This window comes from Rhinoderma darwinii, assembly GCF_050947455.1.
Source record: "Rhinoderma darwinii isolate aRhiDar2 chromosome 1 unlocalized genomic scaffold, aRhiDar2.hap1 SUPER_1_unloc_15, whole genome shotgun sequence".
Lineage (NCBI taxonomy): Eukaryota > Metazoa > Chordata > Amphibia > Anura > Rhinodermatidae > Rhinoderma > Rhinoderma darwinii.
This window is the reverse complement of record NW_027461651.1, coordinates 267,348-287,204: the sequence shown is the minus strand read 5'-3', so window position 1 is coordinate 287,204 and position 19,857 is coordinate 267,348. Positions and strand designations below refer to the sequence as shown.

Genomic DNA, 19,857 nt, shown 5'->3' with positions numbered 1-19,857 from the left:
TAAAAAGTCAACCGCACCACGGATTCCCAGACAGTCTCCCACACTGGTACTAGCAGGGCCTTAAGCTGTGTAACTTCTGCGATCTGACGAGAGCAGGCACATTCAGCTTACAATGGCCATTGACATTAAATGCTGTAATCCATAGTCCTTTTTAATCGATTGTGAAACAAAATCTAAACGACATAATAAAAAGGCAACCGCACCACGGAATCCCAGACAGTCTCCCACACTGGTACTAGCAGGGCCTTAAGCTGTGTAACTTCTGCGATCTGACGAGAGCAGGCACATTCAGCTTACAATGGCCATTGACATTAAATGCTGTAATCCATAGTCCTTTTTAATCGATTGTGAAACAAAATCTAAACGACATAATAAAAAGGCAACCGCACCACGGATTCCCAGACAGTCTCCCACACTGGTACTAGCGAGGCCTTAAGCTGTGTAACTTCTGCGATCTGACGAGAGCAGGGACATTCAGCTTAGAATGGCCATTGACATTAAATGCTTTAATCCATAGTCCTTTTTAATCGATTGTGAAACAAAATCTAAACGACATAATAAAAATTCAACCGCACCACGGATTCCCAGACAGTCTACCACACTGGTACTAGCGAGGCCTTAAGCTGTGTAACTTCTGCGTTTTGACGAGAGCAGGCACATTCAGCTTAGAATGGCCATTGACGTTAAATGTTTTAATCCATAGTCCTATTTAATCTATTGTGAAACAAAATCTAAACGACATAATAAAAAGTCAACCGCACCACGGATTCCCAGACAGTCTCCCACACTGGTACTAGCGAGGCGTTAAGCTGTGTAACTTCTGCGATCTAACGAGAGAAGGCACATTCAGCTTAGAATGGCCATTGACATTAAATGCTTTAATCCATAGTACTTTTTAATCGATTGTGAAACAAAATCTAAACGACATAATAAAAAGTCAACCGCACCACGGATTCCCAGACAGTCTCCCACACTGGTACTAGCGAGGCCTTAAGCTGTGTAACTTCTGCGATCTGACGAGAGCAGGCACATTCAGCTTAGAATGGCCATTGACATTAAAAGCCTTAATCCATAGTCCTATTTAATCTATTGTGAAACAAAATCTAAACAACATAATAAAAAGTCAACCGCACCACGGATTCCCAGACAGTCTCCCACACTTGTACTAGCGAGGCCTTAAGCTGTGTAACTTCTGCGATCTGACGAGAGCAGGGACATTCAGCTTAGAATGGCCATTGACATTAAATGCTTTAATCCATAGTCCTTTTAAATCGATTGTGAAACAAAATCTAAACGACATAATAAGAATTCAACCGCACCACGGATTCCCAGACAGTCTCCCACACTGGTACTAGCGAGGCCTTAAGCTGTGTAACTTCTGCATTCTGACGAGAGCAGGCACATTCAGCTTAGAACGGCCATTGACTTTAAATGCTTTAATCCATAGTCCTATTTAATCTATTGTGAAACAAAATCTAAACGACATAATAAAAATGTCAACCGCACCACGGATTCCCAGACAGTCTCCCACACTGGTACTAGCGTGGCCTTAAGCTGTGTAACTTCTGCGATCTGACGAGAGCAGGCACATTCAGCTTAGAATGGCCATTGACATTAAATGCTTTAATCCATAGTCCTTTTTAATCGATTGTGAAACAAAATCTAAACGACATAATAAAAAGTCAACTGCACCACGGATTCCCAGACAGTCTCCCACACTGGTACTAGCGAGGCCTTAAGCTGTGTAACTTCTGCGATCTGACGAGAGCAGGCACATTCAGCTTAGAATGGCCATTGACATTAAATGCTTTAATCCATAGTCCTTTTTAATCGATTGTGAAACAAAATCTAAACGACATAATAAAAATTCAACCGCACCACGGATTCCCAGACAGTCTCCCACACTGGTACTAGCGAGGCCTTAAGCTGAGTAACTTCTGCGTTCTAACGAGAGCAGGCACATTCAGCTTAGAATGGCCATTGACATTAAAAGCCTTAATCCATAGTCCTATTTAATCTATTGTGAAACAAAAGCTAAACAACATAATAAAAAATCAACCGCACCACGGATTCCCAGACAGTCTCCCACACTGGTACTAGCGAGGCCTTAAGCTGTGTAACTTCTGCGTTCTGACGAGAGCAGGCACATTCAGCTTAGAATGGCCATTGACGTTAAATGCTTTAATCCATAGTCCTATTTAATCGATTGTGAAACAAAATCTAAACGACATAATAAAAAGTCAACCGCACCACGGATTCCCAGACAGTCTCCCACACTGGTACTAGCGAGGCCTTAAGCTGTGTAACTTCTGCGATCTGACGAGAGCAGGCACATTCAGCTTAGAATGGCCATTGACAATAAATGCTTTAATCAATAGTCCTTTTTAATCGATTGTGAAACAAAATCTAAACGACATAATAAAAATTCAACCGCACCACGGATTCCCAGACAGTCTCCCACACTGGTACTAGCGAGGCGTTAAGCTGTGTAACTTCTGCGATCTAACGAGAGCAGGCACATTCAGCTTAGAATGGCCATTGACATTAAATGCTTTAATCCATAGTCCTTTTTAATCGATTGTGAAACAAAATCTAAACGACATAATAAAAAGTCAACCGCACCACGGATTCCCAGACAGTCTCCCACACTGGTACTAGCGAGGCTTTAAGCTGTGTAACTTCTGCGATCTGACGAGAGCAGGCACATTCAGCTTAGAATGGCCATTGACATTAAAAGCCTTAATCCATAGTCCTATTTAATCTATTGTGAAACAAAATCTAAACAACATAATAAAAAGTCAACCGCACCACGGATTCCCAGACAGTCTCCCACACTGGTACTAGCGAGGCCTTAAGCTGTGTAACTTCTGCGATCTGACGAGAGCAGGGACATTCAGCTTAGAATGGCCATTGACATTAAATGCTTTAATCCATAGTCCTTTTTAATCGATTGTGAAACAAAATCTAAACGACATAATAAGAATTCAACCGCACCACGGATTCCCAGACAGTCTCCCACACTGGTACTAGCGAGGCCTTAAGCTGTGTAACTTCTGCATTCTGACGAGAGCAGGCACATTCAGCTTAGAACGGCCATTGACGTTAAATGCTTTAATCCATAGTCCTATTTAATCTATTGTGAAACAAAATCTAAACGACATAATAAAAAGTCAACCGCACCACGGATTCCCAGACAGTCTGCCACACTGGTACTAGCGAGGCCTTAAGCTGTGTAACTTCTGCGATCTGACGAGAGCAGGGACATTCAGCTTAGAATGGCCAATGACAGTAAATGCTTTAATCCATAGTCCTTTTTAATCGATTGTGAAACAAAATCTAAACGACATAATAAAAGTTCAACCGCACCACGGATTCCCAGACAGTCTCCCACACTGGTACTAGCGAGGCCTTAAGCTGTGTAACTTCTGCGTTCTGACGAGAGCAGGCACATTCAGCTTAGAATGGCCATTGACGTTGAATGCTTTAATCCATAGTCCTATTTAATCTATTGTGAAACAAAATCTAAACGACATAATAAAAAGTCAACCGCACCACGGATTCCCAGACAGTCTCCCACACTGGTACTAGCGAGGCCTTAAGCTGTGTAACTTCTGCGATCTGACGAGAGCAGGCACATTCAGCTTAGAATGGCCATTGACATTAAATGCTTTAATCCATAGTCCTTTTTAATCGATTGTGAAACAAAATCTAAACGACATAATAAAAAGTCAACCGCACCATGGATTCCCAGACAGTCTCCCACACTGGTACTAGCGAGGCCTTAAGCTGTGTAACTTCTGCGATCTGACGAGAGCAGGCACATTCAGCTTAGAATGGCCATTGACATTAAAAGCCTTAATCCATAGTCCTATTTAATCTATTGTGAAACAAAAGCTAAACAACATAATAAAAAGTCAACCGCACCACGGATTCCCAGACAGTCTCCCACACTGGTACTAGCGAGGCCTTAAGCTGTGTAACTTCTGCGTTCTGACGAGAGCAGGCACATTCAGCTTAGAATGGCCATTGACGTTAAATGCTTTAATCCATAGTCCTATTTAATCGATTGTGAAACAAAATCTAAACGACATAATAAAAAGTCAACCGCACCACGGATTCCCAGACAGTCTCCCACATTGGTACTAGCGAGGCCTTAAGCTGTGTAACTTCTGCGATCTGACGAGAGCAGGCACATTCAGCTTAGAATGGCCATTGACAATAAATGCTTTAATCCATAGTCCTTTTTAATCGATTGTGAAACAAAATCTAAACGACATAATAAAAATTCAACCGCACCACGGATTCCCAGACAGTCTCCCACACTGGTACTAGCGAGGCCTTAAGCTGTGTAACTTCTGCGATCTGACGAGAGCAGGCACATTCAGCTTAGAATGGCCATTGACGTTAAATGCTTTAATCCATAGTCCTATTTAATCTATTGTGAAACAAAATCTAAACGACATAATAAAAAGTCAACCGCACCACGGATTTCCAGACAGTCTCCCACACTGGTACTAGCGAGGCGTTAAGCTGTGTAACTTCTGCGATCTAACGAGAGAAGGCACATTCAGCTTAGAATGGCCATTGACATTAAATGCTTTAATCCATAGTCCTTTTTAATCGATTGTGAAACAAAATCTAAACAACATAATAAAAAGTCAACCGCACCACGGATTCCCAGACAGTCTCCCACACTGGTACTAGCGAGGCCTTAAGCTGTGTAACTTCTGCGATCTGACGAGAGCAGGCACATTCAGCTTAGAATGGCCATTGACATTAAAAGCTTTAATCCATAGTCCTATTTAATCTATTGTGAAACAAAATCTAAACAACATAATAAAAAGTCAACCGCACCACGGATTCCCAGAAAGTCTCCCACACTTGTACTAGCGAGGCCTTAAGCTGTGTAACTTCTGCGATCTGACGAGAGCAGGGACATTCAGCTTAGAATGGCCATTGACATTAAATGCTTTAATCCATAGTCCTTTTTAATCGATTGTGAAACAAAATCTAAACGACATAATAAGAATTCAACCGCACCACGGATTCCCAGACAGTCTCCCACACTGGTACTAGCGAGGCGTTAAGCTGTGTAACTTCTGCATTCTGACGAGAGCAGGCACATTCAGCTTAGAACTGCCATTGACGTTAAATGCTTTAATCCATAGTCCTATTTAATCTATTGTGAAACAAAATCTAAACGACATAATAAAAAGTCAACCGCACCACGGATTCCCAGACAGTCTGCCACACTGGTACTAGCGAGGCCTTAAGCTGTGTAACTTCTGCGATCTGACGAGAGCAGGGACATTCAGCTTAGAATGGCCATTGACAGTAAATGCTTTAATCCATAGTCCTTTTTAATCGATTGTGAAACAAAATCTAAACGACATAATAAAAATTCAACCGCACCACGGATTCCCAGACAGTCTCCCACACTGGTACTAGCGAGGCCTTAAGCTGTGTAACTTCTGCGTTCTGACGAGAGCAGGCACATTCAGCTTAGAATGGCCATTGACGTTAAATGCTTTAATCCATAGTCCTATTTAATCTATTGTGAAACAAAATCTAAACGACATAATAAAAAGTCAACCGCACCACGGATTCCCAGACAGTCTCCCACACTGGTACTAGCGAGGCCTTAAGCTGTGTAACTTCTGCGATCTGACGAGAGCAGGCACATTCAGCTTAGAATGGCCATTGACATTAAATGCTTTAATCCATAGTCCTTTTTAATCGATTGTGAAACAAAATCTAAACGACATAATAAAAAGTCAACCGCACCACGGATTCCCAGACAGTCTCCCACACTGGTACTAGCGAGGCCTTAAGCTGTGTAACTTCTGCGATCTGACGAGAGCAGGCACATTCAGCTTAGAAATGCCATTGACATTAAATGCTTTAATCCATAGTCCTTTTTAATCGATTGTGAAACAAAATCTAAACGACATAATAAAAATTCAACCGCACCACGGATTCCCAGACAGTCTCCCACACTGGTACTAGCGAGGCCTTAAGCTGTGTAACTTCTGCGATCTGACGAGAGCAGGAACATTCAGCTTAGAATGGCCATTGACATTAAAAGCCTTAATCCATAGTCCTATTTAATCTATTGTGAAACAAAATCTAAACGACATAATAAAAAGTCAACCGCACCACGGATTCCCAGACAGTCTCCCACACTGGTACTAGCGAGGCCTTAAGCTGTGAAACTTCTGCGATCTGACGAGAGCAGGGACATTCAGCTTAGAATGGCCATTGACATTAAATGCTTTAATCCATAGTCCTATTTAATCGATTGTGAAACAAAATCTAAACGACATAATAAAAAGTCAACTGCACCACGGATTCCCAGACAGTCTCCCACACTGGTACTAGCGAGGCCTTAAGCTGTGTAACTTCTGCGATCTGACGAGAGCAGGCACATTCAGCTTAGAATGGCCATTGACATTAAAAGCCTTAATCCATAGTCCTATTTAATCTATTGTGAAACAAAATCTAAACAACATAATAAAAAGAAAACCGCACCACGGATTCCCAGACTGTCTCCCACAATGGTACTAGCGAGGCCTTAAGCTGTGTAACTTCTGCGATCTGACGAGAGCAGGCACATTCAGGTTAGAATGGCCATTGACATTAAATGCTTTAATCCATAGTCCTTTTTAATCGATTGTGAAACAAAATCTAAACGACATAATAAAAACTCAACCGCACCACGGATTCCCAGACAGTCTCCCACACTGGTACTAGCGAGGCCTTAAGCTGTGTTACTTTTGCGTTCTGACGAGAGCAGGCACATTCAGCTAAGAATGGCCATTGACGTTAAATGCTTTAATCCATAGTCCTATTTAATCTATTGTGAAACAAAATCTAAACGACATAATAAAAAGTCAACCGCACCACGGATTCCCAGACAGTCTCCCACACTGGTACTAGCGAGGCCTTAAGCTGTGTAACTTCTGCGATCTGACGAGAGCAGGCACATTCAGCTTAGAATGGCCATTGACATTAAATGCTTTAATCCATAGTCCTTTTTAATCGATTGTGAAACAAAATCTAAACGACATAATAAAAAGTCAACCGCACCACGGATTCCCAGACAGTCTCCCACACTGGTACTAGCGAGGCCTTAAGCTGTGTAACTTCTGCGATCTGATGAGAGCAGGCACATTCAGCTTAGAATGGCCATTGACATTAAATGCTTTAATCCATAGTCCTTTTTAATCGATTGTGAAACAAAATCTAAACGACATAATAAAAAGTCAACCGCACCACGGATTCCCAGACAGTCTCCCACACTGGTACTAGCGAGGCCTTAAGCTGTGTAACTTCTGCGATCTGACGAGAGCAGGGATATTCAGCTTAGAATGGCCATAGACATTAAATGCTTTAATCCATAGTCCTTTTTAATCGATTGTGAAACAAAATCTAAACGACATAATAAAATTCAACCGCACCACGGATTCCCAGACAGTCTCCCACACTGGTACTAGCGAGGCCATAAGCTGTGTAACTTCTGCGATCTGACGAGAGCAGGCACATTCAGCTTAGAATGGCCATTGACATTAAAAGCTTTAATCCATAGTCCTATTTAATCTATTGTGAAACTAAATCTAAACAACATAATAAAAAGTCAACCGCACCACGGATTCCCAGACAGTCTCCCACACTGGTACTAGCGAGGCCTTAAACTGTGTAACTTCTGCGATCTGACGAGAGCAGGGACATTCAGCTTAGAATGGCCATTGACATTTAATGCTTTAATCCATAGTCCTTTTTAATCGATTGTGAAACAAAATCTAAACGACATAATAAAAAGTCAACCACACCACGGATTCCCAGCCAGTCTCCCACACTGGTACTAGCGAGGCCTTAAGCTGTGTAACTTCTGCGATCTGACGAGAGCAGGGACATTCAGCTTAGAATGGCCATTGCCATTAAATGCTTTAATCCATAGTCCTTTTTAATCGATTGTGAAACAAAATCTAAACGACATAATAAAAATTCAACCGCACCACGGATTCCCAGACAGTCTCCCACACTGGTACTAGCGAGGCCTTAAGCTGTGTAACTTCTGCGTTCTGACGAAAGCAGGCACCTTCAGCTTAGAATGGCCATTGACGTTAAATGCTTTAATCCATAGTCCTATTTAATCTATTGTGAAACAAAATCTAAACGACATAATAAAAAGTCAACCGCACCACGGATTCCGAGACAGTCTCCCACACTGGTACTAGCGAGGCGTTAAGCTGTGTAACTTCTGCGATCTAACGAGAGAAGGCACATTCAGCTTAGAATGGCCATTGACATTAAATGCTTTAATCCATAGTCCTTTTTAATCGATTGTGAAACAAAATCTAAACAACATAATAAAAAGTCAACCGCACCACGGATTCCCAGACAGTCTCCCACACTGGTACTAGCGAGGCCTTAAGCTGTGTAACTTCTGCGATCTGACGAGAGCAGGGACATTCAGCTTAGAATGGCCAATGACATTAAACGCTTTAATCCATAGTCCTTTTTAATCGATTGTGAAACAAAATCTAAACGACATAATAAAAATTCAACCGCACCACGGATTCCCAGACAGTCTCCCACACTGGTACTAGTGAGGCCTTAAGCTGTGTAACTTCTGCGTTCTGACGAGAGCAGGCACATTCAGCTTAGAATGGCCATTGACGTTAAATACTTTAATCCATAGTCCTATTTAATCTATTGTGAAACAAAATCTAAACGACATAATAAAAAGTCAACCACACCACGGCTTCTCAGACAGTCTCCCACACTGGTACCAGCGAGGCCTTAAGCTGTGTAACTTCTGCGATCTGACGAGAGCAGGCACATTCAGCTTAGAATGGCCATTGACATTAAATGCTTTAATCCATAGTCCTTTTTAATCGATTGTGAAACAAAATCTAAACGACATAATAAAAATTCGACCGCACCACGGATTCCCAGACAGTCTCCCACACTGGTACTAGTGAGGCCTTAAGCTGTGTAACTTCTGCGATCTGACGAGAGCAGGCACATTCAGCTTAGAATGGCCTTTGACATTAAATGCTTTAATCCATAGTCCTTTTTAATCGATTGTGAAACAAAATCTAAACGACATAATAAAAATTCAACCGCACCACGGATTCCCAGACAGTCTCCCACACTGGTACTAGCGAGGCCTTAAGCTGTGTGACTTCTGCGATTTGACGAGAGCAGGGACATTCAGCTTAGAATGGCCATTGACATTAAATGCTTTAATCCATAGTCCTTTTTAATCGATTGTGAAACAAAATCTAAACGACATAATAAACATTCAACCACACCACGGATTCCCAGACAGTCTCCCACACTGGTACTAGCGAGGTCTTAAGTTGTGTAATTCTGCGATCTGACGAGAGCAGGCACATTCAGCTTAGAATGGCCATTGACATTAAAAGCCTTAATCCATAGTCCTATTTAATCTATTGTGAAACAAAATCTAAACAACATAATAAAAAGTCAACCGCACCACGGATTCCCAGACAGTCTCCCACACTGGTACTAGAGAGGCCTTAAGCTGTGTAACTTCTGCGATCTGACGAGAGCAGGGACATTCAGCTTAGAATGGCCATTGACATTAAATGCTTTAATCCATAGTCCTTTTTAATCGATTGTGAAACAAAATCTAAACGACATAATAAAAAGTCAACCGCACCACGGATTCCCAGACAGTCTCCCACACTGGTACTAGCGAGGCATTAAGCTGTGTAACTTCTGCGATCTGACGAGAGCAGGGACATTCAGCTTAGAATGGCCATTGACATTAAATGCTTTAATCCATAGTCCTTTTTAATCGATTGTGAAACAAAATCTAAACGACATAATAAAAATTCAACCGCACCACGGATTCCCAGACAGTCTCCCACACTGGTACTAGCGAGGCCTTAAGCTGTGTAACTTCTGCGTTCTGACGAGAGCAGGCACTTTCAGCTTAGAATGGCCATTGACGTTAAATGCTTTAATCCATAGTCCTATTTAATCTATTGTGAAACAAAATCTAAACGACATAATAAAAAGTCAACCACACCACGGATTCCCAGACAGTCTCCCACACTGGTACTAGCGAGGCCTTAAGCTGTGTAACTTCTGCGATCTGATGAGAGCAGGCACATTCAGCTTAGAATGGCCATTGACATTAAATTCTTTAATCCATAGTCCTTTTTAATCGATTGTGAAACAAAATCTAAACGACATAATAAAAATTCAACCGCACCACGGATTCCCAGACAGTCTCCCACACTGGTACTAGTGAGGCCTTAAGCTGTGTAACTTCTGCGATCTGACGAGAGCAGGCACATTCAGTTTAGAATGGCCATTGACATTAAATGCTTTAATCCATAGTCCTATTTAATCGATTGTGAAACAAAATCTAAACGACATAATAAAAATTCAACCGCACCACGGATTCCCAGACAGTCTCCCACACTGGTACTAGCGAGGCCTTAAATTGTGTAACTTCTGCGATCTGACGAGAGCAGGCACATTCAGCTTAGAATGGCCATTGACATTAAAAGCCTTAATCCATAGTCCTATTTAATCTATTGTGAAACAAAATCTAAACAACATAATAAAAAGTCAACCGCACCACGGATTCCCCGACAGTCTCCCACACTGGTACTAGCGAGGCCTTAAGCTGTGTAACTTCTGCGATCTGACGAGAGCAGGGACATTCAGCTTAGAATGGCCATTGACATTAAATGCTTTAATCCATAGTCCTTTTTAATCGATTGTGAAACAAAATCTAAACGACATAATAAAAATTCAACCGCACCACGGATTCCCAGACAGTCTCCCACACTGGTACTAGCGAGGCCTTAAGCTGTGTAACTTCTGCGTTCTGACGAGAGCAGGCACATTCAGCTTAGAATGGCCATTGACGTTAAATGCTTTAATCCATAGTCCTATTTAATCTATTGTGAAACAAAATCTAAACGACATAATAAAAATTCAACCGCACCACGGATTCCCAGACAGTCTCCCACACTGGTACTAGCGAGGCCTTAAGCTGTGTAAGTTCTGCGTTCTGACGAGAGCAGGCACATTCAGCTTAGAATGGCCATTGACGTTAAATGCTTTAATCCATAGTCCTATTTAATCTATTGTGAAACAAAATCTGAACGACATAATAAAAAGTCAACCGCACCACGGATTCCCAGACAGTCTCCCACACTGGTACTAGCGAGGCCTTAAGCTGTGTAACTTCTGCGATCTGACGAGAGCAGGCACATTCAGCTTAGAATGGACATTGACATTAAATGCTTTAATCCATAGTCCTTTTTAATCGATTGTGAAACAAAATCTAAACGACATAATAAAAAGTCAACCGCACCACGGATTCCCAGACAGTCTCCCACACTGGTACTAGTGAGGCCTTAAGCTGTATAACTTCTGCGATCTGACGAGAGCAGGCACATTCAGCTTAGAATGGCCATTGACATTAAATGCTTTAATCCATAGTCCTTTTTAATCGATTGTGAAACAAAATCTAAACGACATAATAAAAATTCAACCGCACAACGGATTCCCAGACAGTCTCCCACACTGGTACTAGCGAGGCCTTAAGCTGTGTAACTTCTGCGATCTGACGAGAGCAGGGACATTCAGCTTAGAATGGCCATTGACGTTAAATGCTTTAATCCATAGTCCTATTTAATCTATTGTGAAACAAAATCTAAACGACATAATAAAAATTCAACCGCACCACGGATTCCCAGACAGTCTCCCACACTGGTACTAGCGAGGCCTTAAGCTGTGTAAGTTCTGCGTTCTGACGAGAGCAGGCACATTCAGCTTAGAATGGCCATTGACGTTAAATGCTTTAATCCATAGTCCTATTTAATCTATTGTGAAACAAAATCTGAACGACATAATAAAAAGTCAACCGCACCACGGATTCCCAGACAGTCTCCCACACTGGTACTAGCGAGGCCTTAAGCTGTGTAACTTCTGCGATCTGACGAGAGCAGGCACATTCAGCTTAGAATGGACATTGACATTAAATGCTTTAATCCATAGTCCTTTTTAATCGATTGTGAAACAAAATCTAAACGACATAATAAAAAGTCAACCGCACCACGGATTCCCAGACAGTCTCCCACACTGGTACTAGTGAGGCCTTAAGCTGTATAACTTCTGCGATCTGACGAGAGCAGGCACATTCAGCTTAGAATGGCCATTGACATTAAATGCTTTAATCCATAGTCCTTTTTAATCGATTGTGAAACAAAATCTAAACGACATAATAAAAATTCAACCGCACAACGGATTCCCAGACAGTCTCCCACACTGGTACTAGCGAGGCCTTAAGCTGTGTAACTTCTGCGATCTGACGAGAGCAGGGACATTCAGCTTAGAATGGCCATTGACATTAAATGCTTTAATCCATAGTCCTATTTAATCTATTGTGAAACAAAATCTAAACGACATAATAAAAAGTCAACCGCACCACGGATTCCCAGACAGTCTCCCACACTGGTACTAGTGAGGCCTTAAGCTGTGTAACTTCTGCGATCTGACGAGAGCAGGCACATTCAGCTTAGAATGGCCATTGACATTAAAAGCTTTAATCCATAGTCCTATTTAATCTATTGTGAAACAAAATCTAAACAGCATAATAAAAAGTCAACCGCACCACGGATTCCCAGACAGTCTCCCACACTGGTACTAGCGAGGCCTTAAGCTGTGTAACTTCTGCGATCTGACGAGAGCAGGCACATTCAGCTTAGAATGGCCATTGACATTAAAAGCCTTAATTCATAGTCCTATTTAATCTATTGTGAAACAAAATCTAAACAACATAATAAAAAGCCAACCGCTCCACGGATTCCCAGACAGTCTCCCACACTGGTACTAGCGAGGCCTTAAGCTGTGTAACTTCTGCAATCTGACAAAAGCAGGTACATTCAGCCTAGAATAGCCATTGACATTAAATGCTTTAATCCATAGTCCTTTTTAATCGATTGTGAAACAAAATCTAAACGACATAATAAAAAGTCAACCGCACCACGGATTCCCAGACAGTCTCCCACACTGGTACTAGCGAGGCCTTAAGCTGTGTAACTTCTGCGATCTGACGAGAGCAGGCACATTCAGCTTAGAATGGCCATTGACATTAAAAGCCTTAATCCATAGTCCTATTTAATCTATTGTGAAACAAAATCTAAACAACATAATAAAAAGTCAACCTCACCACGGATTCCCAGACAGTCTCCCACACTGGTACTAGCGAGGCCTTAAGCTGTGTAACTTCTGCGTTCTGACGAGAGTAGGCACATTCAGCTTAGAATGGCCATTGACGTTAAATGCTTTAATCCATAGTCCTATTTAATCTATTGTGAAACAAAATCTAAACGACAAAATAAAAAGTCAACCGCACCACGGATTCCCAGACAGTCTCCCACACTGGTACTAGCGAGGCCTTAAGCTGTGTAACTTCTGCGATCTGACGAGAGCAGGGACATTCAGCTTAGAATGGCCATTGACATTAAATGGTTTAATCCATAGTCCTTTTTAATCAATTGTGAAACAAAATCTAAACGACATAATAAAAATTAAACCGCACCACGGATTCCCAGACAGTCTCCCACACTGGTACTAGCGAGGCCTTAAGCTGTGTAACTTCTGCAATCTGACGAGAGCAGGCACATTCAGCTTAGAATGGCCATTGACATTAAATGCTTTAATCCATAGTCCTTTTTAATCGATTGTGAAACAAAATCTAAACGACATAATAAAAAGACAACCGCACCACGGATTCCCAGACAGTCTCCCACACTGGTACTAGCGAGGCTTTAAGCTATGTAACTTCTGCGATCTGACGAGAGCAGGCACATTGAGCTTAGAATGGCCATTGACATTAAAAGCCTTAATCCATAGTCCTATTTAATCTATTGTGAAACAAAATAATAAAAAGTCAACCGCAACACAGATTCCCAGACAGTCTCCCACACTGGTACTAGCGAGGTATTAAGCTGTGTAACTTCTGCGATCTGACAAGAGCAGGGACATTCAGCTTAGAATGGCCATTGACGTTAAATGCTTTAATCCATAGTCCTTTTTAATCGATTGTGAAACAAAATCTAAACGACATAATAAAAATACAGCCGCACCACGGATTCCCAGACAGGTTCCCACACTGGTACTAGCGAGGCCTTAAGCTGTGTAACTTCTGCGATCTGACGAGAGCAGGCACATTCAGCTTAGAATGGCCATTGACATTAAATGCTTTAATCCATAGTCCTTTTTAATCGATTGTGAAACAAAATCTAAACGACATAATAAAAATTCAACCGCACCACGGATTCCCAGACAGTCTCCCACACTGGTACTAGCGAGGCCTTAAGCTGTGTAACTTCTGCGATCTGACGAGAGCAGGCACATTCAGCTTAGAATGGCCATTGACATTAAATGCTTTAATCCATAGTCCTTTTTAATCGATTGTGAAACAAAATCTAAACGACATAATAAAAAGTCAACCGCACCACGGATTCCCAGACAGTCTCCCACACTGGTACTAGCGAGGCCTTAAGCTGTGTAACTTCTGCGATCTGACGAGAGCAGGCACATTCAGCTTAGAATGGCCATTGACATTAAATGCTTTAATCCATAGTCCTTTTTAATCGATTGTGAAACAAAATCTAAACAAGATAATAAAAAGTCAACCGCACCACGGATTCCCAGACAGTCTCCCACACTGGTACTAGCGAGGCCTTAAGCTGTGTAACTTCTGCGATCTGACGAGAGCAGGGACATTCAGCTTAGAATGGCCATTGACGTTAAATACTTTAATCCATAGTCCTTTTTAATCGATTGTGAAACAAAATCTAAACGACATAATAAAAATTCAACCGCACCACTGATTCCCAGACAGTCTCGCACACTGGTACTAGCGAGGCCTTAAGCTGTGTAACTTCTGCGATCTGACGAGAGCAGGCACATTCAGCTTAGAATGGCCATTGACGTTAAATGCTTTAATCCATAGTCCTATTTAATCTATTGTGAAACAAAATCTAAACGACATAATAAAAAGTCAACCGCACCACGGATTCCCAGACAGTCTCCCACACTGGTACTAGCGAGGCCTTAAGCTGTGTAACTTCTGCGATCTGACGAGAGCAGGGACATTCAGCTTAGAATGGCCATTGACATTAAATGCTTTAATCCATAGTCCTTTTAAATCGATTGTGAAACAAAATCTAAACGACATAATAAAAATTCAACCGCACCACGGATTCCCAGACAGTCTCCCACACTGGCACTAGCGAGGCCTTAAGCTGTGTAACTTCTGCGTTCTGACGAGAGCAGGCACATTCAGCTTAGAATGGCCATTGACGTTATATGCTTTAATCCATAGTCCTATTTAATCTATTGTGAAACAAAATCTAAACGACATAATAAATAGTCAACCGCACCACGGATTCCCAGACAGTCTCCCACACTGGTACTAGCGAGGCCTTAAGCTGTGTAACTTCTGCGATCTGACGAGAGAAGGCACATTCAGCTTAGAATGGCCATTGACATTAAATGCTTTAATCCATAGTCCTTTTTAATCGATTGTGAAACAAAATCTAAACGACATAATAAAAAGTCAACCGCACCACGGATTCCCAGACAGTCTCCCACACTGGTACTAGCGAGGCCTCAAGCTGTGTAACTTCTGCGATCTGACGAGAGCAGGCACATTCAGCTTAGAATTGCCATTGACATTAAATGCTTTAATCCATAGTCCTTTTTAATCGATTGTGAAACAAAATCTAAACGACATAATAAAAATCCAACCGCAACACGGATTCCCAGACAGTCTCCCACACTGGTACTAGCGAGGCCTCAAGCTGTGTAACTTCTGCGATCTGACGAGAGCAGGCACATTCAGCTTAGAATTGCCATTGACATTAAATGCTTTAATCCATAGTCCTTTTTAATCGATTGTGAAACAAAATCTAAACGACATAATAAAAAGTCAACCGCACCACGGATTCCCAGACAGTCTCCCACACTGGTACTAGCGAGGCGTTAAGCTGTGTAACTTCTGCGATCTAACGAGAGCAGGCACATTCAGCTTAGAATGGCCATTGACATTAAATGCTTTAATCCATAGTCCTTTTTAATCGATTGTGAAACAAAATCTAAACGACATAATAAAAAGTCAACCGCACCACGGATTCCCAGACAGTCTCCCACACTGGTACTAGCGAGGCCTTAAGCTGTGTAACTTCGGCGATCTGACGAGAGCAGGCACATTCAGCTTAGAATGGCCATTGACATTAAAAGCCTTAATCCATAGTCCTATTTAATCTATTGTGAAACAAAATCTAAACGACATAATAAAAAGTCATCCGCACCACGGATTCCCAGACAGTCTCCCACACTGGTACTAGCGAGGCCTTAAGCTGTGTAACTTCTGCGTTCTGACGAGAGCAGGCACATTCAGCTTAGAATGGCCATTTACGTTAAATGCTTTAATCCATAGTCCTATTTAATCTATTGTGAACCAAAATCTAAACGACATAATAAAAAGTCAACCGCACCACGGATTCCCAGACAGTCTCCCACACTGGTACTAGCGAGGCCTTAAGCTGTGTAACTTCTGCGATCTGACGAGAGCAGGCACATTCAGCTTAGAATGGCCATTGACATTAAATTCTTTAATCCATAGTCCTTTTTAATCGATTGTGAAACAAAATCTAAACGACATAATAAAAAGTCAACCGCACCACGGATTCCCAGCCAGTCTCCCACACTGGTACTAGCGAGGCCTTAAGCTGTGTAACTTCTGCGATCTGATGAGAGAAGGGACATTCAGCTTAGAATGGCCATTGACATTAAATGCTTTAATCCATAGTCCTTTTTAATCGATTGTGAAACAAAATCTAAAAGACATAATAAAAAGTCAACCGCACCACGTATTCCCAAACAGTCTCCCACAATGGTACTAGCGAGGCCTTAAGCTGCGTAACTTCTGCGATCTGACGAGAGCAGGGACATTCAGCTTAGAATGGCCATTGACATTAAATGCTTTAATCCATAGTCCTTTTTAATCGATTGTGAAACAAAATCTAAACGACATAATAAAAATTCAACCGCACCACGGATTCCCAGACAGTCTCCCACACTGGTACTAGAGAGGCCTTAAGCTGTGTAACTTCTGCGATCTGACGAGAGCAGGCACATTCAGCTTAGAATGGCCATTGACATTAAATGATTTATTCCATAGTCCTTTTTAATCGATTGTGAAACAAAATCTAAACGACATAATAAAAAGGCAACCGCACCACGGATTCCCAGACAGTCTCCCACACTGGTACTAGCGAGGCCTTAAGCTGTGTAACTTCTGCAATCTGACGAGAGCAGGCACATTCAGCTTAGAATGGCCATTAACGTTAAAAGCCTTAATTCATAGTCCTATTTAATCTATTGTGAAACAAAATCTAAACAACATAATAAAAAGCCAAGCGCTCCACGGATTCCCAGACAGTCTCCCACACTGGTACTAGCGAGGCCTTAAGCTGTGTAACTTCTGCGTTCCGACGCGAGCAGGCACATTCAGCTTAGAATAGCCATTGACGTTAAATGCATTAATCCATAGTCCTATTTAATCTATTGTGAAACAAAATCTAAACGACATAATAAAAAGTCAACCGCACCACGGATTCCCAGACAGTCTCCCACACTGGTACTAGCGAGGCCTTAAGCTGTGTAACTTCTGCGATCTGACGAGAGCAGGCACATTCACCTTAGAAAGGCCATTGACATTAAATGCTTTAATCCATAGTCCTTTTTAATCGATTGTGAAACAAAATCTAAACGACATAATAAAAAGTCAACTGCACCACGGATTCCCAGACAGTCTCCCACACTGGTACTAGCGAGGCTTTAAGCTGTGTAACTTCTGCGATCTGACGAGAGCAGGGACATTCAGCTTAGAATGGCCATTGACATCAAATGCTTTAATCCATAGTCCTTTTTAATCGATTGTGAAACAATATCGAAACTACATAATAAAAATTCAACCGCACCACGGATTCCCAGACAGTCTCCCACACTGGTACTAGCGAGGCCTTAAGCTGTGTAACTTCTGCGATCTGACGAGAGCTGGCACATTCAGCTTAGAATGGCCATTGACATTAAAAGTCTTAATTCATAGTCCTATTTAATCTATTGTGAAACAAAATCTAAACAACATAATAAAAAGCCAACCGCTCCACGTATTCCCAGACAGTCTCCCACACTGGTACTAGCGAGGCCTTAAGCTGTGTAACTTCTGCGTTCTGACGAGAGCAGGCACATTCAGCTTAGAATAGCCATTGACGTTAAATGCTTTAATCCATAGTCCTATTTAATCTATTGTGAAACAAAATCTAAACGACATAATAAAAAGTCAACCGCACCACGGATTCCCAGACAGTCTCCCACACTGGTACTAGCGAGGCCTTAAGCTGTGTAACTTCTGCGATCTGACGAGAGAAGGGACATTCAGCTTAGAATGGCCATTGACATTAAATGCTTTAATCCATAGTCCTTTTTAATCGATTGTGAAACAAAATCTAAAAGACATAATAAAAAGTCAACCGCACCACGGATTCCCAAACAGTCTCCCACACTGGTACTAGCGAGGCCTTAAGCTGTGTAACTTCTGCGATCTGACGAGAGCAGGGACATTCAGCTTAGAATGGCCATTGACATTAAATGCTTTAATCCATAGTCCTTTTTAATCGATTGTGAAACAAAATCTAAACGACATAATAAAAATTCAACCGCACCACGGATTCCCAGACAGTCTCCCACACTGGTACTAGAGAGGTCTTAAGCTGTGTAACTTCTGCGATCTGACGAGAGCAGGCACATTCAGCTTAGAATGGCCATTGACATTAAATGATTTAATCCATAGTCCTTTTTAATCGATTGTGAAACAAAATCTAAACGACATAATAAAAAGTCAACCGCACCACGGATTCCCAGACAGTCTCCCACACTGGTACTAGCGAGGCCTTAAGCTGTGTAACTTCTGCAATCTGACGAGAGCAGGCACATTCAGCTTAGAATGGCCATTAACATTAAAAGCCTTAATTCATAGTCCTATTTAATCTATTGTGAAACAAAATCTAAACAACATAATAAAAAGTCAACTGCTCCACGGATTCCCAGACAGTCTCCCACACTGGTACTAGCGAGGCCTTAAGCTGTGTAACTTCTGCATTCTGACGAGAGCAGGCACATTCAGCTTAGAATAGCCATTGACATTAAATGCATTAATCCATAGTCCTATTTAATCTATTGTGAAACAAAATCTAAACGACATAATAAAAAGTCAACCGCACCACGGATTCCCAGACAGTCTCACACACTGGTACTAGCGAGGCCTTAAGCTGTGTAACTTCTGCAATCTGACGAGAGCAGGGACATTCAGCTTAGAATGGCCATTGACATCAAATGCTTTAATCCATAGTCCTTTTTAATCGATTGTGAAACAAAATCTAAACGACATAATAAAAATTCAACCGCACCACGGATTCCCAGACAGTCTCCCACACTTGTACTAGCGAGGCCTTAAGCTGTGTAACTTCTGCGATCTGACAAGAGCAGGGACATTCAGCTTAGAATGGCCATTGACATGAAATGCTTCAATCCATAGTCCTTTTTAATCGATTGTGAAACACAATCGAAACGACATAATAAAAATTCAACCGCACCACGGATTCCCAGACAGTCTCCCACACTGGTACTAGCGAGGCCTTAAGCTGTGTAACTTCTGCGATCTGACGAGAGCAGGCACATTCAGCTTAGAATGGCCATTGACATTAAATGATTTAATCCATAGTCCTTTTT

General features: G+C 41.8%; 91 pseudogenes; all 91 read right to left on the bottom strand.

The window, feature by feature from the left end:
- Window positions 1-5: 5 nt before the first annotated feature.
- Window positions 6-124, bottom strand: LOC142669908 (5S ribosomal RNA; annotated as a pseudogene).
- A 253-nt stretch (window positions 125-377) lies between these two features.
- On the bottom strand, window positions 378-496 carry LOC142669185 (5S ribosomal RNA; annotated as a pseudogene).
- Window positions 497-563: 67 nt separating this feature from the next.
- On the bottom strand, window positions 564-682 carry LOC142670185 (5S ribosomal RNA; annotated as a pseudogene).
- A 253-nt stretch (window positions 683-935) lies between these two features.
- LOC142670319 (5S ribosomal RNA) lies at window positions 936-1,054 on the bottom strand (annotated as a pseudogene).
- Window positions 1,055-1,121: 67 nt separating this feature from the next.
- On the bottom strand, window positions 1,122-1,240 carry LOC142669288 (5S ribosomal RNA; annotated as a pseudogene).
- A 67-nt stretch (window positions 1,241-1,307) lies between these two features.
- Window positions 1,308-1,426, bottom strand: LOC142670035 (5S ribosomal RNA; annotated as a pseudogene).
- Window positions 1,427-1,494: 68 nt separating this feature from the next.
- On the bottom strand, window positions 1,495-1,613 carry LOC142670353 (5S ribosomal RNA; annotated as a pseudogene).
- Window positions 1,614-1,680: 67 nt separating this feature from the next.
- On the bottom strand, window positions 1,681-1,799 carry LOC142670360 (5S ribosomal RNA; annotated as a pseudogene).
- A 67-nt stretch (window positions 1,800-1,866) lies between these two features.
- On the bottom strand, window positions 1,867-1,985 carry LOC142669366 (5S ribosomal RNA; annotated as a pseudogene).
- Window positions 1,986-2,052: 67 nt separating this feature from the next.
- Window positions 2,053-2,171, bottom strand: LOC142670386 (5S ribosomal RNA; annotated as a pseudogene).
- Window positions 2,172-2,238: 67 nt separating this feature from the next.
- Window positions 2,239-2,357, bottom strand: LOC142670318 (5S ribosomal RNA; annotated as a pseudogene).
- A 67-nt stretch (window positions 2,358-2,424) lies between these two features.
- LOC142670228 (5S ribosomal RNA) lies at window positions 2,425-2,543 on the bottom strand (annotated as a pseudogene).
- A 67-nt stretch (window positions 2,544-2,610) lies between these two features.
- LOC142669376 (5S ribosomal RNA) lies at window positions 2,611-2,729 on the bottom strand (annotated as a pseudogene).
- Window positions 2,730-2,796: 67 nt separating this feature from the next.
- LOC142670484 (5S ribosomal RNA) lies at window positions 2,797-2,915 on the bottom strand (annotated as a pseudogene).
- A 67-nt stretch (window positions 2,916-2,982) lies between these two features.
- LOC142670033 (5S ribosomal RNA) lies at window positions 2,983-3,101 on the bottom strand (annotated as a pseudogene).
- A 67-nt stretch (window positions 3,102-3,168) lies between these two features.
- LOC142669944 (5S ribosomal RNA) lies at window positions 3,169-3,287 on the bottom strand (annotated as a pseudogene).
- A 67-nt stretch (window positions 3,288-3,354) lies between these two features.
- LOC142670528 (5S ribosomal RNA) lies at window positions 3,355-3,473 on the bottom strand (annotated as a pseudogene).
- Window positions 3,474-3,540: 67 nt separating this feature from the next.
- On the bottom strand, window positions 3,541-3,659 carry LOC142670317 (5S ribosomal RNA; annotated as a pseudogene).
- Window positions 3,660-3,726: 67 nt separating this feature from the next.
- On the bottom strand, window positions 3,727-3,845 carry LOC142669254 (5S ribosomal RNA; annotated as a pseudogene).
- A 67-nt stretch (window positions 3,846-3,912) lies between these two features.
- Window positions 3,913-4,031, bottom strand: LOC142670519 (5S ribosomal RNA; annotated as a pseudogene).
- A 67-nt stretch (window positions 4,032-4,098) lies between these two features.
- On the bottom strand, window positions 4,099-4,217 carry LOC142670406 (5S ribosomal RNA; annotated as a pseudogene).
- A 67-nt stretch (window positions 4,218-4,284) lies between these two features.
- Window positions 4,285-4,403, bottom strand: LOC142669137 (5S ribosomal RNA; annotated as a pseudogene).
- Window positions 4,404-4,656: 253 nt separating this feature from the next.
- Window positions 4,657-4,775, bottom strand: LOC142670316 (5S ribosomal RNA; annotated as a pseudogene).
- A 67-nt stretch (window positions 4,776-4,842) lies between these two features.
- Window positions 4,843-4,961, bottom strand: LOC142669188 (5S ribosomal RNA; annotated as a pseudogene).
- Window positions 4,962-5,214: 253 nt separating this feature from the next.
- LOC142669419 (5S ribosomal RNA) lies at window positions 5,215-5,333 on the bottom strand (annotated as a pseudogene).
- Window positions 5,334-5,400: 67 nt separating this feature from the next.
- Window positions 5,401-5,519, bottom strand: LOC142670607 (5S ribosomal RNA; annotated as a pseudogene).
- Window positions 5,520-5,586: 67 nt separating this feature from the next.
- LOC142670315 (5S ribosomal RNA) lies at window positions 5,587-5,705 on the bottom strand (annotated as a pseudogene).
- Window positions 5,706-5,772: 67 nt separating this feature from the next.
- Window positions 5,773-5,891, bottom strand: LOC142669437 (5S ribosomal RNA; annotated as a pseudogene).
- A 67-nt stretch (window positions 5,892-5,958) lies between these two features.
- Window positions 5,959-6,077, bottom strand: LOC142669155 (5S ribosomal RNA; annotated as a pseudogene).
- Window positions 6,078-6,144: 67 nt separating this feature from the next.
- LOC142669592 (5S ribosomal RNA) lies at window positions 6,145-6,263 on the bottom strand (annotated as a pseudogene).
- Window positions 6,264-6,330: 67 nt separating this feature from the next.
- Window positions 6,331-6,449, bottom strand: LOC142670359 (5S ribosomal RNA; annotated as a pseudogene).
- Window positions 6,450-6,702: 253 nt separating this feature from the next.
- Window positions 6,703-6,821, bottom strand: LOC142670062 (5S ribosomal RNA; annotated as a pseudogene).
- A 67-nt stretch (window positions 6,822-6,888) lies between these two features.
- On the bottom strand, window positions 6,889-7,007 carry LOC142670314 (5S ribosomal RNA; annotated as a pseudogene).
- A 67-nt stretch (window positions 7,008-7,074) lies between these two features.
- LOC142670557 (5S ribosomal RNA) lies at window positions 7,075-7,193 on the bottom strand (annotated as a pseudogene).
- A 67-nt stretch (window positions 7,194-7,260) lies between these two features.
- LOC142669153 (5S ribosomal RNA) lies at window positions 7,261-7,379 on the bottom strand (annotated as a pseudogene).
- A 66-nt stretch (window positions 7,380-7,445) lies between these two features.
- Window positions 7,446-7,564, bottom strand: LOC142669719 (5S ribosomal RNA; annotated as a pseudogene).
- A 67-nt stretch (window positions 7,565-7,631) lies between these two features.
- Window positions 7,632-7,750, bottom strand: LOC142670697 (5S ribosomal RNA; annotated as a pseudogene).
- Window positions 7,751-7,817: 67 nt separating this feature from the next.
- Window positions 7,818-7,936, bottom strand: LOC142669926 (5S ribosomal RNA; annotated as a pseudogene).
- Window positions 7,937-8,003: 67 nt separating this feature from the next.
- On the bottom strand, window positions 8,004-8,122 carry LOC142669648 (5S ribosomal RNA; annotated as a pseudogene).
- A 253-nt stretch (window positions 8,123-8,375) lies between these two features.
- On the bottom strand, window positions 8,376-8,494 carry LOC142669268 (5S ribosomal RNA; annotated as a pseudogene).
- Window positions 8,495-8,561: 67 nt separating this feature from the next.
- LOC142670706 (5S ribosomal RNA) lies at window positions 8,562-8,680 on the bottom strand (annotated as a pseudogene).
- A 67-nt stretch (window positions 8,681-8,747) lies between these two features.
- Window positions 8,748-8,866, bottom strand: LOC142669907 (5S ribosomal RNA; annotated as a pseudogene).
- A 67-nt stretch (window positions 8,867-8,933) lies between these two features.
- LOC142670278 (5S ribosomal RNA) lies at window positions 8,934-9,052 on the bottom strand (annotated as a pseudogene).
- Window positions 9,053-9,490: 438 nt separating this feature from the next.
- On the bottom strand, window positions 9,491-9,609 carry LOC142669168 (5S ribosomal RNA; annotated as a pseudogene).
- Window positions 9,610-9,676: 67 nt separating this feature from the next.
- LOC142669701 (5S ribosomal RNA) lies at window positions 9,677-9,795 on the bottom strand (annotated as a pseudogene).
- Window positions 9,796-9,862: 67 nt separating this feature from the next.
- On the bottom strand, window positions 9,863-9,981 carry LOC142670501 (5S ribosomal RNA; annotated as a pseudogene).
- Window positions 9,982-10,048: 67 nt separating this feature from the next.
- Window positions 10,049-10,167, bottom strand: LOC142670396 (5S ribosomal RNA; annotated as a pseudogene).
- A 67-nt stretch (window positions 10,168-10,234) lies between these two features.
- On the bottom strand, window positions 10,235-10,353 carry LOC142669884 (5S ribosomal RNA; annotated as a pseudogene).
- Window positions 10,354-10,420: 67 nt separating this feature from the next.
- Window positions 10,421-10,539, bottom strand: LOC142670056 (5S ribosomal RNA; annotated as a pseudogene).
- A 67-nt stretch (window positions 10,540-10,606) lies between these two features.
- LOC142669242 (5S ribosomal RNA) lies at window positions 10,607-10,725 on the bottom strand (annotated as a pseudogene).
- Window positions 10,726-10,792: 67 nt separating this feature from the next.
- Window positions 10,793-10,911, bottom strand: LOC142670605 (5S ribosomal RNA; annotated as a pseudogene).
- Window positions 10,912-10,978: 67 nt separating this feature from the next.
- Window positions 10,979-11,097, bottom strand: LOC142669509 (5S ribosomal RNA; annotated as a pseudogene).
- Window positions 11,098-11,164: 67 nt separating this feature from the next.
- Window positions 11,165-11,283, bottom strand: LOC142669280 (5S ribosomal RNA; annotated as a pseudogene).
- Window positions 11,284-11,350: 67 nt separating this feature from the next.
- Window positions 11,351-11,469, bottom strand: LOC142670391 (5S ribosomal RNA; annotated as a pseudogene).
- Window positions 11,470-11,536: 67 nt separating this feature from the next.
- On the bottom strand, window positions 11,537-11,655 carry LOC142670121 (5S ribosomal RNA; annotated as a pseudogene).
- Window positions 11,656-11,722: 67 nt separating this feature from the next.
- LOC142669508 (5S ribosomal RNA) lies at window positions 11,723-11,841 on the bottom strand (annotated as a pseudogene).
- Window positions 11,842-11,908: 67 nt separating this feature from the next.
- Window positions 11,909-12,027, bottom strand: LOC142669279 (5S ribosomal RNA; annotated as a pseudogene).
- Window positions 12,028-12,094: 67 nt separating this feature from the next.
- On the bottom strand, window positions 12,095-12,213 carry LOC142670389 (5S ribosomal RNA; annotated as a pseudogene).
- Window positions 12,214-12,280: 67 nt separating this feature from the next.
- LOC142670119 (5S ribosomal RNA) lies at window positions 12,281-12,399 on the bottom strand (annotated as a pseudogene).
- Window positions 12,400-12,466: 67 nt separating this feature from the next.
- LOC142670392 (5S ribosomal RNA) lies at window positions 12,467-12,585 on the bottom strand (annotated as a pseudogene).
- A 67-nt stretch (window positions 12,586-12,652) lies between these two features.
- On the bottom strand, window positions 12,653-12,771 carry LOC142670311 (5S ribosomal RNA; annotated as a pseudogene).
- Window positions 12,772-13,024: 253 nt separating this feature from the next.
- LOC142670310 (5S ribosomal RNA) lies at window positions 13,025-13,143 on the bottom strand (annotated as a pseudogene).
- A 67-nt stretch (window positions 13,144-13,210) lies between these two features.
- Window positions 13,211-13,329, bottom strand: LOC142669997 (5S ribosomal RNA; annotated as a pseudogene).
- A 67-nt stretch (window positions 13,330-13,396) lies between these two features.
- On the bottom strand, window positions 13,397-13,515 carry LOC142670482 (5S ribosomal RNA; annotated as a pseudogene).
- A 67-nt stretch (window positions 13,516-13,582) lies between these two features.
- On the bottom strand, window positions 13,583-13,701 carry LOC142670175 (5S ribosomal RNA; annotated as a pseudogene).
- A 614-nt stretch (window positions 13,702-14,315) lies between these two features.
- On the bottom strand, window positions 14,316-14,434 carry LOC142669136 (5S ribosomal RNA; annotated as a pseudogene).
- A 67-nt stretch (window positions 14,435-14,501) lies between these two features.
- On the bottom strand, window positions 14,502-14,620 carry LOC142670309 (5S ribosomal RNA; annotated as a pseudogene).
- Window positions 14,621-14,687: 67 nt separating this feature from the next.
- Window positions 14,688-14,806, bottom strand: LOC142670481 (5S ribosomal RNA; annotated as a pseudogene).
- Window positions 14,807-15,059: 253 nt separating this feature from the next.
- LOC142670480 (5S ribosomal RNA) lies at window positions 15,060-15,178 on the bottom strand (annotated as a pseudogene).
- A 67-nt stretch (window positions 15,179-15,245) lies between these two features.
- On the bottom strand, window positions 15,246-15,364 carry LOC142669711 (5S ribosomal RNA; annotated as a pseudogene).
- Window positions 15,365-15,431: 67 nt separating this feature from the next.
- LOC142669658 (5S ribosomal RNA) lies at window positions 15,432-15,550 on the bottom strand (annotated as a pseudogene).
- A 67-nt stretch (window positions 15,551-15,617) lies between these two features.
- LOC142669177 (5S ribosomal RNA) lies at window positions 15,618-15,736 on the bottom strand (annotated as a pseudogene).
- Window positions 15,737-15,989: 253 nt separating this feature from the next.
- Window positions 15,990-16,108, bottom strand: LOC142669787 (5S ribosomal RNA; annotated as a pseudogene).
- Window positions 16,109-16,175: 67 nt separating this feature from the next.
- On the bottom strand, window positions 16,176-16,294 carry LOC142669222 (5S ribosomal RNA; annotated as a pseudogene).
- Window positions 16,295-16,361: 67 nt separating this feature from the next.
- On the bottom strand, window positions 16,362-16,480 carry LOC142669664 (5S ribosomal RNA; annotated as a pseudogene).
- Window positions 16,481-16,547: 67 nt separating this feature from the next.
- LOC142670308 (5S ribosomal RNA) lies at window positions 16,548-16,666 on the bottom strand (annotated as a pseudogene).
- Window positions 16,667-16,733: 67 nt separating this feature from the next.
- Window positions 16,734-16,852, bottom strand: LOC142669937 (5S ribosomal RNA; annotated as a pseudogene).
- Window positions 16,853-16,919: 67 nt separating this feature from the next.
- On the bottom strand, window positions 16,920-17,038 carry LOC142670378 (5S ribosomal RNA; annotated as a pseudogene).
- A 67-nt stretch (window positions 17,039-17,105) lies between these two features.
- LOC142669568 (5S ribosomal RNA) lies at window positions 17,106-17,224 on the bottom strand (annotated as a pseudogene).
- Window positions 17,225-17,291: 67 nt separating this feature from the next.
- LOC142669879 (5S ribosomal RNA) lies at window positions 17,292-17,410 on the bottom strand (annotated as a pseudogene).
- A 253-nt stretch (window positions 17,411-17,663) lies between these two features.
- Window positions 17,664-17,782, bottom strand: LOC142669766 (5S ribosomal RNA; annotated as a pseudogene).
- Window positions 17,783-17,849: 67 nt separating this feature from the next.
- Window positions 17,850-17,968, bottom strand: LOC142669588 (5S ribosomal RNA; annotated as a pseudogene).
- A 67-nt stretch (window positions 17,969-18,035) lies between these two features.
- LOC142669820 (5S ribosomal RNA) lies at window positions 18,036-18,154 on the bottom strand (annotated as a pseudogene).
- A 67-nt stretch (window positions 18,155-18,221) lies between these two features.
- On the bottom strand, window positions 18,222-18,340 carry LOC142669191 (5S ribosomal RNA; annotated as a pseudogene).
- A 67-nt stretch (window positions 18,341-18,407) lies between these two features.
- Window positions 18,408-18,526, bottom strand: LOC142669900 (5S ribosomal RNA; annotated as a pseudogene).
- Window positions 18,527-18,593: 67 nt separating this feature from the next.
- On the bottom strand, window positions 18,594-18,712 carry LOC142670565 (5S ribosomal RNA; annotated as a pseudogene).
- A 67-nt stretch (window positions 18,713-18,779) lies between these two features.
- On the bottom strand, window positions 18,780-18,898 carry LOC142669966 (5S ribosomal RNA; annotated as a pseudogene).
- Window positions 18,899-18,965: 67 nt separating this feature from the next.
- Window positions 18,966-19,084, bottom strand: LOC142669436 (5S ribosomal RNA; annotated as a pseudogene).
- A 67-nt stretch (window positions 19,085-19,151) lies between these two features.
- Window positions 19,152-19,270, bottom strand: LOC142669772 (5S ribosomal RNA; annotated as a pseudogene).
- A 67-nt stretch (window positions 19,271-19,337) lies between these two features.
- Window positions 19,338-19,456, bottom strand: LOC142670197 (5S ribosomal RNA; annotated as a pseudogene).
- A 253-nt stretch (window positions 19,457-19,709) lies between these two features.
- On the bottom strand, window positions 19,710-19,828 carry LOC142669135 (5S ribosomal RNA; annotated as a pseudogene).
- Window positions 19,829-19,857: the final 29 nt, after the last annotated feature.